This window comes from Oncorhynchus nerka, linkage group LG9b (assembly GCF_034236695.1).
Source record: "Oncorhynchus nerka isolate Pitt River linkage group LG9b, Oner_Uvic_2.0, whole genome shotgun sequence".
In the NCBI taxonomy this organism is placed as follows: Eukaryota; Metazoa; Chordata; class Actinopteri; order Salmoniformes; family Salmonidae; genus Oncorhynchus; species Oncorhynchus nerka.
Window position 1 is genome coordinate 13534487 of NC_088424.1, and position 12261 is coordinate 13546747.

Here is a 12261-nt window from a genome sequence, read left to right on the forward strand (position 1 = left end):
ACAAACAACAGTACGCAAGTATAAACACCATGGGACCACGCAGCCGTCATACCGCTCAGGAAGTTGAAGCGTTCTGTCTCCTAGAGATTAAGGTACTTTACTGCGAAAAATGCAAATCAATCCCAGAACAACAGCAAAGGACCTTGTGAAGATGCTGGAGGAAACAGGTACAAAAGTATCTAGATCCACAGTAAAACAAGTCCTAAATCAGCATAACCTGAAAGGCCACTCCGCAAGGAAGAAGTCACCGCTCCAAAACCGCCATAAAAAAGCCAGACTACGGTTTGCAACTGCACATGGGGACAAAAGATACTTTTTGGAGAAATGTCCTCTGGTCTGATGAAACAAAAATAGAACTGTTTGGCCATAATGACCATCGTTATGTTTGGAGGAAAAAGGGGGAGGCTTGCAAGCCGAAGAACACCATCCCAACCCGTGAAGCACAGGGGTGGCAGCATCATGTTGTGGGGGTGCTTTGCTGCAGGACGGACTGGTGCACTTCACAAAATAGATGGCATCATGAGGGAGGAAAATTATGTCGATAAATTGAAGCAACATCAAGACATCAGTCAGGAAGTTAAAGCTTAGTCGCAAGTGGGTCTTCCAAATGGACAATGACCCCAAGCATACTTCTAAAGTTGTGGCAAAATGGCTTAAGGACAACAAAGTTAAGGTATTGGAGTGACCATCACAAAGCCCTGACCTCAATCCCATAGAAAATTTGTGGGCAGAACTGAAAAAGCGTGTGCGAGCATGGAGGCCTACAAACCTGACTCAGTTACACCAGCTCTGTCAGGAGGAATGGGCCAAAATTCACCCAACTTATTGTGGGAAGCTTGTGGAAAGCTACCCAAAACATTTGACCCAAGTTAAACCATTTAAAAAGGCAATGCTACCAAATACTAATTGATTGTATGTAAACTTCTGACCCACTGGGAATGTGATGAAAGAAATATCACATTCCCAGTGGGTCAGAAGTTTACATACAAAAGCTGAAATAAATAATTCTCTCTACTATTATTCTGACATTTCACATTCTTAAAATAAAGTGGTGATCCTAACTGACCTAAGACATGGACTTTTACTATGATTAAATGTCAGGAATTGTGAAAAACTGAGTTTAAATGTATTTGGCTAAGGTGTATGTAAACTTCCGACTTCAACTGTAGGTAGCAATCCAGGTGTAGGTTGAGACAGTAGCATGGTTGCACACAAGCATATCACTGCATACGTTATACCGGATGTAAAGTTACGGTTAAGTTACTGTGCCATACATATTTTCATTTGAATGTACGGTATTGGGTCACTTGTCTTCTAATGAACATAGATCAAATTTACTATTGAGATGTTCACTTGTTTTATGGGAATTAGACCACATTTCACTCACATTCACCTGTGGTCTTTGCAGGTGAGCCAATATCTTGGTCATACCCACTTAAATAATCCCCCTCAAGCACACACTTATGGAAAAAGTAATACCTTTTGCTGTTCGTCTTGCTCATCATAATCAGATTGAGTTTGTCATTTTTGTAAGATTTGTCATATGAATAGACAAATAAAAATGTATAAAGCATATTGGAAAGTAAACATCTGATTTTTGTCAATGAGGCCCTTTCTCTACTTCCCCAGAGTCAGATTAATTTATGGATACCATTTCGATGTCTGTGTCTAGTATAAAGGAATTTAGAGGTAGTTTTGTGAGCCAATGCCAACTAGTGTTAGCACAATGACAGGAAGTCTATGGGTATCGACTAGTATATTTTTGTTGAGAGGAAATATTTGCCCTCTGATGGTGACTGAATTATATTAAAGAAAAGGTTGCCAAGCCAGGGGTTAAGACTAATATGTCACCTTTCTGTCCAGGAACTTCGAGTGCATCTGGATGTCCTCCTCCCAGACCAGAGGCCTCTTCTCAAACAGTGGCTTATCATCCATCACCTCTTACACACAAACATGTAAGTAGGGTAACACTCCTAATAGTGTGTGTGTTTTAGGGGTGGGAGCAGCACGAGCCTCAAGTTCACAAGGAGAGCCCACCTGCAGTCGGCTGGCCAGGTGCCTAAACAGGATATGACATCACACAGGGAGAAAGAGATGGCAGGAGCAATGGTGCCCTGTATGTCCCGGGTTTCTCTAGTGTAGGCAGAGTTACAGTAAAATCACTATTTGACAACTTCTCATGTAAGAAAAAAAGGCCATATACACTGAACAAAAATATAAATGCAACATATAAAGTGTTGGTACCATGTTTCATGAGCTAAGAAAACACACAAAGCTTATTTCTCTCAAATGTTGTGCACAAATTTGTTTACATCCCTGTTAGTAAGCATTTCTCCTTTGCCAAGATAATCCATCCACCTGACAGGTGTGGCAATTCAAGAAGCTGATTAAACAACATGATCATTAAACAGGTTCACCTTGTGCTGGGGACAATAAAAGGCCACTAAAATGTTCCGTTTTGTCACAGCACAAGGCCACAGAGGTCTCAAGTTGAGGGAGCATGTAATTGGCATGCTGACTGCAGGAATGTCCAGAGCTGTTCCCAGAGAATTGAATGTTCAACATAATTTTAAAGAATTTGGCAGTATGTCTAATCGAGCTCACAACCGCAGACCACGTGTATGGCGTCATGTGGGAGAGCGATTTGCTGATGTCAATGTCGTGAACCGAGTGCTGATGGTGGAATTATGGTATGGGCAGGCATTAGCTATGGACAACAAACAATTGCATTTTATCGATGTCAGTTTGAATGCACAGAGATACTGTGACGAGATCCTGAGTCCCATTGACGTGCTGTTGTGGTGCCTTTTCTTTTAAAGGCATCTTGTGACCAACCGACGTGAAATCCATAGATTAGGGCCTAATGATTTTTTTCACAATTGACTGATTTCCTTAAATGAACTGTAATGCCGTAAAATCTTTGAAATTCTTGCATGTTGCGTTTATTTTTGATCAGTATTTCAATTTGCAAGATTGATTGATTATATAAGTAGTGATGTCCTCTTACCCGTCAGGTAGGAAGTAGCAGTATGCCTATGTTTTTGACCACTGACCGGCCTCTTGTGTTGAGCAGCAGGTCATGGATACGATGGTAGGGAGGCGTTCACGGTGGGTCCTGGCGGTGCAGGAGGGCGCGGGGAAGGGACAGGTCCTGCACACTCGACGGACAACTGCGCTCCACAGGCGGCCGGTGGCACCTTAATTGGGGAGGACGGGCTCATGGTAATGGTTGGAACAGAATGAATGGAATGTAATCGAACACATAGTCCAGTCCAGCCATTATTATGAGCCGTCCTCCCCTCAGCAGCCTCCTGTGCTACACTTAGTTTGGGTCCACCGCATAGCACAGAGCCATGTGGAGCTGGAGGTGGACAGGGTTTGTTAGGAGAGTTTGTTGAAGGTGCAGTATTATGATTTTAGGGATGTCAGTGTACAATAGGCTACAGTGTACTACAGCGCTAGATTAGAATGTACAATACGAGTGCCACACATGGGCAGGCCATACTTAAGGTGATCTCCAGCACTGGGTGTGTTGGAGGCCCTCTCTCCTCTCTTTCCAGGGACCTGCAGCTCTCCTCTATTGCCAGCCTGGCATGGAACAATACACACGTCATCACTAGTAGCCTAGACGTAAATAGGCTATGTATAAATTATTAGCTATGTTTTTCACAGAGACAAACTTCGGTCTTGCTAACGTTGGCTAGATAGCAAGTTGCAAGCCTACCAGTACAGTAGCTAGTTAGTTAGCGAGCAATTTGGCTTTAATTACTAGTTACATAAATCTAGTTATGTACACAGCCACTAAATTAACGTTCATTTACCTGGCCAGATTACCATGATCAAGTCCCTCAACTTTCCCAGTCAACTTGTCAAGCCACAAACAGATGTTAACATTTGACCACAAACACTAAATACACTCACCTAAGAGGCTACGTTAACGTTGGCTAGCTAACTGCACTCGATGTAAACCAAATCAAACGCATCCAGTTCGACAGCCCTTTCCCAGTCAACCTTGAAAGTGTCCATTTTCTGAAATAACGAAAAAACGTAGATTTCTGTCAATTTGTTCTAACTCATGGTTTCCCAAACTCAGTGCACGTTTTGGTTTTTGCCCAAGCACTACACAGCAGATTAAAATAATCATCTAATCATCTACAACAAAAATGTGTGCTGATGTTGGTACTCAGGGACCGGAGTTGGGAACCATAGGACATCAATTGTCCAGAAGGTACACAGACCTTAGTAAGGCTCAGAATGTGTAATGTGGAAAACATGTTGGCCTTAGTTATAGGTCACTGCAAGTACAGGTTACAATTGGGTTAATTTTTTAATCGTCAAGTCGAACAGTCAGGAAATTCTGTCTCGTGTTTTTCAAGGAATTCACAGAGCTTGAGAGATGATTCCCATGTCAGCCACAAGGGGGTGTTAGGGTGTAGAAGACGGGAGGTGAACTACAGATGGATTTGTTTTACTGTTGGAGAGAGATGAAGAGGGATGTGAGCAGAGCAGCAGGCCCAACCTTCACTATTACACCCTCCCAAGCCCCATCCTGCAACATAAGAGGTATGTATCAGATGCTCAACATTCTCTGCTCACACCTACGGTGATGGTCCGGGCCTAAACCACACAAAAACAACACTAGACACTATGGAACACAAAGCTTTTACTATCTCATCCTGGAATATACAAGGTCTGAGGTTATCTGCCTTTGGCCTAAAGAGCAGGAACCCAGACTTCGTTAAAAAAATGGAAATACAGACATTGTAATCCTACAAGATACATGGTGTAATGGAGACAGACCCACTGGTTGCCCTCTAGGTTACAAAGAGCTGGTAGTCCCATCCACCAAACTACCAAGTGTGAAACAGGGAAGAGACTCAGGGGGTATGCTAACTTGCTATAGAGCAGACCTAACCCACTCTATTAAATGAGTCAAAACAGGAACATTTTACATCTGGTTAGAAATTAACAAGGAAATGATCTCAACAGAGAAATGTATCATGTGTGCTAATTATATCCCTGCAATAGAATCTTCATAATGTAACGATGACAGCTTCTCCATCCTAGAAGGGGAGATCAACAATTTCCAGGCCCAGGGATCAAAGCCAAAGGAACTGCATAATATTAAGAAATGCTATAGATAGAAGGAAAGTAATGTGGAAATCGACCAAAAAACTATTAGGCAACAACAAATTCAATCCCTTTTAGACAATTTCCTGGACAAAATGTTTCACTGTAATAAACCTAAACGGTATATTTGACCTCTCAGCTTCCGTATCAAATCAAAAAAATTCAAGCAAACAAACCTTAGACAAATGGTTTGATGAAGAATGCTAAAACCTAAGAAAGAAATTGAGAAACGTATCCAATAACATTGAGACCCAGAAAACCTGAGCCTACGCCTTCACTATGTTGAATCACTAAAACAATACAGAAATACACTATGGGGGGAAAAAAGGAATCAGCTCAATGTAATTGAAGAATCCATAGAATCTAACTACTTCTGGGAAAATAGGAAAACTCTTTGTGCTGTTTGTTTAGAGTTATCTATCCAAAAAGAAGGTGTATGGATAAACCACTTATCCAATCTTTTTGGCTCTATAACAAAGAACAAGCAGCAAAAACATATACATGATCAAATACAAATCTTGGAATCAACTATTAAAGCCTACCAGAACCCACTGGATTCTCCAATTACATTGAACTACAGGACAAAATACAAAGCCTCCAACCCAAAAAGGCCTGTGGGGTTGATGGTATCCTAAATGAAATGATGGTATCCTAAATGAAATGATGGTATCCTAAATGAAAATATACAGACCACGAATTCCAATTGGCTATACTTAAACTCTTTAATATCATCCTCAGCTCTGTCATATTCCCCTATTTGTTACCAAAAACTGAACACCCCAATCCACAAAAGTGGAGACAAATTTGACCCCAATAACTAAAATGGGATATGAGTCAACAGCAACCTTGGGAAAGTCCTCTGCATTATCAATAACAGCAGACTCGTACATTTCCTCAGCGAAAACAATGTACTGAGCAAATGTCAAATTGGCTTTTTACCAAATTATGGTATGACAGACCACGTATTCACCCTGCACACCCTAATTTACAAACACACAAACCAACTAGGCAGGTAGCCTCGTGGTTAGAGCATTAGGCCAGTAACCGAAAGGTTGCTGGATTGAATCCCCGAGCTGACAAGGTAAAAATATTATGTTCTGCCCCTGTTAACCCATTGTTCCCCGGTAGGCCGTCATTGTAAATAAGAATTTAAAAAAAAAAGGTTTTGGCTTGACAGCCTGCTATACAAATTGATGGAAAGTGGTGTTGGGGGAAAAACATATGACATTATAAAATCCATGTACACAAACAACAAGTGTGTGGTTAAAATGGACAAAAAACACACATTTCTTTCCACAAGGCCGGGGTTGAGACAGGGATGTAGTTTAAGCCCCACCCTCTTCAACATATATATTAACGAATTGGCGAGAGCACTAAAACAGTCTGCAGCTCCCAGCCTCACCCTACTAGAATCTGAAGTCAAATGTCTACTGTTTGCTGATGATCTGGTGCTTCTGTCACCAACCAAGGAGGGCCTACAACAGCACCAAGATCTTCTGCACAGATTCTATCAGACCTGGGCCCTGACAGTAAATCTCAGAAAGACAAAAAAAATGATGTTCCAAAAAAGGTCCAGTTGCCAGGACCATGAATACAAATTCCATCTAGACACTGTTGCCCTACAGCACACAAATAACTATACATACCTCGGCCTAGAGCAGTTAAATTCTACGACCATATTTCCTTCAGATTACACAGACCCACAAAACAATATCCCATATATATTGAGAGAGAGAGAGAGAGAGAGAGTGTCACGTTCTGACCTTAGTTCCTTTGTTTTGTCTTTTGTTTTAGTGGTCAGGGTGTGAGTTGGGTGGGTTATCTATGTTAGTTTGTCTATGATTTTCTATTTCTGTGTTTGGCCTGGTATGGTTCTCAATCAGAGGCAGCTGTCAATTGTTGTCCCCGATTGAGAACCATATTTAGGTAGTCTGTTTTCCATTGTGTTTTGGTGGGTGGTTATTTTCTGTTTAGTTTTGTACCTTACAGGACTGTTCGTTGGTTGTTTATTGTTTTGTTTTCAGTGTTCATTAAAATATTTAAAATATGAACACTTACCACGCTGTACCTTTGGTCCTCCTCTCCTTCCCCAGATGACAGGCGTTACAGAGAGAGAGAGGTGGGAAAGATGGAGTAGAGAGAGAATGGGAGAGAGAGCTAAAGAGAGAGAATGGGAGAGAGGGATAGAGAGAATGGGAGAGAGGGATAGAGAGAATGGGAGAGAGGGATAGAGAGAATGGGAGAGAATGGGAGAGAGAGCTAGAGAGAATGGGAGAGGGAGCTAGAGAGAATGGGAGAGAGAGAGCTAGAGAGAATGGGAGAGAGAGTTAGAGAGAGAGAATGGGATAGAAAGCTAGAGAGAGAGAATGGGAGAGAGAGCTAGAGAGAGAATGGGAGAGAGAGCTAAAGAGAGACAGATAATGGGAGAGAGAGCTAAAGAGAGATAATAGATAGAGGGAGGGAGAGAGATTCCAGTTCTATCGATACAATCCAACAGACATTAGTGTTAACTTTTCCCAAAATGCATGGTGATTTAATTACGATGGTCCATTGTGATGGTGATTTAGGGAGTCAATGATTTTTGACAAAATGTTCTATCCAAACCCACAGATCTCCAGAGGCCACTATTACAGCTGAATGCTAAACATTTTATAACAAATCATTCTCCAAAAAGGGGAATAACAATTACAGTGCCTTGTGAAAGTCTACACACCCCTTGTGCATTCTTCACATTTTACTGCCATGAAATGAAATCTAAAAACAGATTCAATTGGATTGGTTTTGCCTGCAGATCTACACAACCTACTCCACATTTTCAACGTGAACGAAAGCTCTCCGAAAAGGGGAATAACGTTATAACTGTCTGAATGTACTATACCCACAGCAACGTCTTTCTCTCGTTTCCTTTTTAAAAGAAACTGCAGCAATAATTCGAGTGTGTAGCGTCAATGGTAATTCAGAGATTGCATATCGTTCAAGATAACCTGACATAACAACCGGTCTCAGCATTATCTGAAGGATCTTTCAACACGCGAACTGGAGTGGAATAAAGTGCTAGTGGCAGTGAGTTTGTTTTTATCTCATTCTGTGGATGGATTAAGGTGGGAGTTGTACCAAGCGGAGCTGGGCCGGGAGCTGTGGATAAAATCACTGCCAAGGGAACATGAAGACAACCCAGTGAGACTGTACAGAATTGACAGACCAGAACAGAGTAAGGCCCTGAAATGTGTCTTAGATAAGCAGACTGCACTGATGCCCACACTTCAATAGCCATACAAGGATGTTCTCTCTCTCACACACACGCACACATACACTCACACACACAGGTAGTTGTGAGAATAATTGACCATTTGAGAAACATTGCTGAATAAGCATTTGGCTATGGTCCTCCTATGCATATGCCAATCAGAGATTTTGAGAATGTGCCTGAAGGAAGCCCATATGAAAGTTTGGAACAAACCCTGTCGAGATGGCGGGAATGCACAGGATACAGCATTACTTGAACCTCTGATGCTCTCTAGAGCAGGGGTTTTCAAACTGGGGTCTAATTTTGTAAATATGTCTTGTCATGGATTTTTATTTTAAAAGCTGTCTTGTTGTTTTCATTACAGGGGCCATTTTGAATCGGACCAACCCAAAGCCTGCTGCCAAGTAGACTCTGGAGGTTTCAGCTCTCACAGCTGTTACCATTTTGTTATGGAATGGCATAATGGGGAGCAGTTGTTATTACGTAAGGGACATCTGGGGTACACAGCAAGGGACATCATGTTGTTTGTTCCTATGCCAAGGGAATGGTTTAGTGTCTATTGTATGTTCAACTTCAACCTTAAAATACCATGTCTATGATCAAACACATGAAGCCTACTTATTAAAGTAGAGGTGGAAACACTTTGGCATGGGATCTCTAAACATGAACCTACACTACAATACATTACAAAAAGTCTATAAAAAATGATCTAATAATTTCTCAAGAACTTACACTTGACCAAAAATGTTCTCCCCCTGTGTGAGTAAGGTGTCTATTCATCTTGGCAAGAGGTTAGCACTGTTGAAAATTAACTCTGTCCGTGTTAGGACAGAGGGAGTGAACAGGAATGTGCTGTGCACATAAAAAAAAAAGAAATACAGATTTGATTAGATATGTGAGAAATACAAGAGTCCAAAAGGTCTCACTAGAAATTTGTGGTCACTTGAATTCTGCTAGTGGGGGCCAGAACCTTTGCTGCATGTCTGCACTATTTGGAAGAGTGGAGGATTTCAGGGAAAAGCCAACTTTGTCTCTGCATGTCATATGTCTGGCAGGGAGCTAAATGAACCAATCTGTTGAAGATAGTCTAAAACATCCCGGGGCTATATGCCATATCCCATTCAGCAGAAACATTCCTACATACCAGAGGGTTAGGTTAGCCAGCCCTGTTGACAGGTCCAATTCCGAGTGTCCTCCAGGGCAGATAGCAGAGAGACTCTGCTCAGGCTCACAGACTTAAACCCAAATTACACTAGCCACTTCCTGTTGTTTCACTTCAATAGACTTTTACAAGGTATGTGAGAGTGAAATTCCTAGGTTTCACTGACGCTTTGCATATGGCTCAAGGGGAACACCAACAGTGGAAGACATACAGCAGCCACATGTCCCTAATACATTACAAATGATCTTAAAGTATTTGTATTTTACTTTACCAGGCAGGTCAATTAAGATCAGAACAAATTCTTATTTACAATGGTGGCCTGAACATCTTTTTCTTTTATTCATTTGAAATGTTTTATACAAATGTTGGCAAAACTATCCTGATCTCAATCTCAGTCTACACATGTCATAATAGTTATTAATTAGCTTTATGTCTTCATCAGTATTTGAAGAGCTGAGTTATGCAACTGTTGGATTCTGGGGACGTTTAGTTGGGGGGCTTATAAAGTACTAAATGTTGACTCTGGATCAAGGATATGGAAATCGAACACGCCTGTAGGGAGTCCGGGATTTTCATGGATGGTGATTTCCCTGTCATAGGATGTTATGGTTACACAACGTACACAAAAACTACGGGGTGCATTGGGGGGACAGGTCTCGTGGGGTGAATGGGGATGAGTTCTGAGTCTAAGAACGCCTTGAGAAATGTGTTCATGTGAACAGTTTATCCAGCTGTACAGCATTGCTTGATTCAACTCATTTCAATGCTCACAGTGCTGTGAGAATGGTTGGCCTCAATTGAATGGTTTCATTGAAGACACTATTGTATTCCGGTTTATGCAGAAAAGGATGGTTTCCACGACAAAAATTAGTCCAGGATTAGAATGTCTTTAATCTGTCTGGGAAACTGTCCCTAGAGGCCTAAAGTCATGTTCAAAAATGTTGTGTATAGGTGGCTATTGGGTCACTAACTGGCAGGTTTACATGCATTCAGCGGGATTGTAGTCATCTTGGGACACTGGGTTTTTAGAGTGAGCATCCTCTTACAAAGAGTATTACCTTTGTCCGACTGAAAATAACAATTTCATCCTGACATTTCTGTATCATTTCTTGTTGAGTTTGGTCATTTAAAATAAATGCGTTGTCCATTGCTGTTTATAGAAACAGGGAAGTAAATCATTGTGAAATGTTTGTCAACTCATTTTTCAAGAACCTGATGGAACCACTCTGACTAGAAACATGTTGAACTTCATGATCAACCTGGTTGGTCATTGGCCTGAATTAAAATAAACCAGTATACAGGTAGCAGATAGCCTAGCAGTTAGGAGCAAATCACCCAGCCGACTAGGTGAAAAATCTGTCGATGTGCCCTTGAGCAAGAAACTTAACCTTAATTGCGCCTGTACAGTGCCTTCGGAAAGTATTCCGATCCCTTGCCTTTTTCCACATTTTGGTAGGTTACGGCCTTATTCTATAATTGATTAAATTGCCCCCCTTCAATCTAAACACAATACCCCATAATGACAAAGCAAAAACAGATTAAGAAATGCTGGCTAATTTATAAAAATACAAAACTGAAATGGCACATTTACATAAGTATGCAGACCCTTTACTTAGTGCTTTATTGAACACCTTTGGCTGTGATCTCTTGCGTCTTCTTGGGTATGACCCTAGCAGCTTGCCATGCTTGTATTTGGGGAGTTTCTCCCATTCTTCTCTGCAGATCCTCTCAAGCTCTGTCAGGTTGGATGGGAAGCATTGCTGCACAGCTATTTTCAGGTCTCTTCAGAGATGTTCGATCTGGTTCAAGTCTGGGCTCCATCTGGGCCACTCTAGGACATTCAGAGTCTTTTCCCAAAGTCACTACTGCGTTATCTTGGCTGTGTGCTTAGGGTTGCTGTGCTGTTGGAAGGTGAACCTTTGCCCCAGTCTGAGGTCCTGAGCGCTCTGGAGCAGGTTTTCATCAAGGATCTTTGTACTTTGCTCCGTTCATATTTGCCTCGATTCTGAGTGGTCTCTCAGTCCCTGCCACTGCAAAACATCCCCACCACCATGAGTCACTGTAGGGTGGGTGTCAGGTTTCCTCCAGATGTGACGCTTGGCATTCAGGCCAAATAGTTCAATCTTGGTTTCATCAGACCAGAGAATCTTGTTTCTCATGGTCTGAGAGTCTTTAGGTGCCTTTGGGCAAACTCCAAGTGGGCTGTCATGTGCCTTTTACTGAGGAGTGGCTTCCGTCTGGTCACTCTACCATGAAGGCCTGATTGGTGGAGTGCTGAAGAGATGGTTGTCCTTCTGGAAGGTTCTCCCATCTCCACGGAGGAACTCTAGAGCTCTGTCAGAGTGACCATTGGGTTCTTGTTCAACTCCCTGACCAGGCCCTTCTCCCCAGACTGCTCAGTTTGGCCGGGCGGCCAGCTCTAGGAAGAGTCTTGGTGCTTCCAAACTTCTCCCATTTAAGAATGATGGAGGCCACCGTGTTCTTGGGGACCTTCAATGTTGCAGAAATATTTTGGTACCCTTCCCCAGATCTATGGCTCGACACAGTCCTGTTTCAGAGCTCTACGGACAATTCCTTAGACCTCATGGCTTTGTGTTTTCTCTGACATGCACTGTCAACTGTGGGACCTTATATAGACAGATGTGTGCCTTTCCAAATCATGTCCAATCAATTGAATTTACCACAGGTGGACTCCAAGTTGTAGAAACGTGTCAAGGATGAT

At 42.0% G+C, this 12261-nt stretch overlaps 1 long non-coding RNA gene across 2 annotated transcripts; it reads left to right on the plus strand.

Moving 5' to 3' along the window:
- Positions 1 to 4399: 4399 nt before the first annotated feature.
- Positions 4400 to 10725, plus strand: LOC115113918 (uncharacterized). 2 transcript variants are annotated; one of them, XR_003861163.2, is made up of 3 exons: positions 4400 to 4563; positions 8232 to 8341; positions 8742 to 10725. It is a non-coding gene; the product is annotated as an uncharacterized LOC115113918 (long non-coding RNA). The 2 variants fall into 2 exon arrangements; XR_003861162.2 differs by lacking the exon at positions 4400 to 4563 and having other exon boundaries at positions 7922 to 8341.
- Positions 10726 to 12261: the final 1536 nt, after the last annotated feature.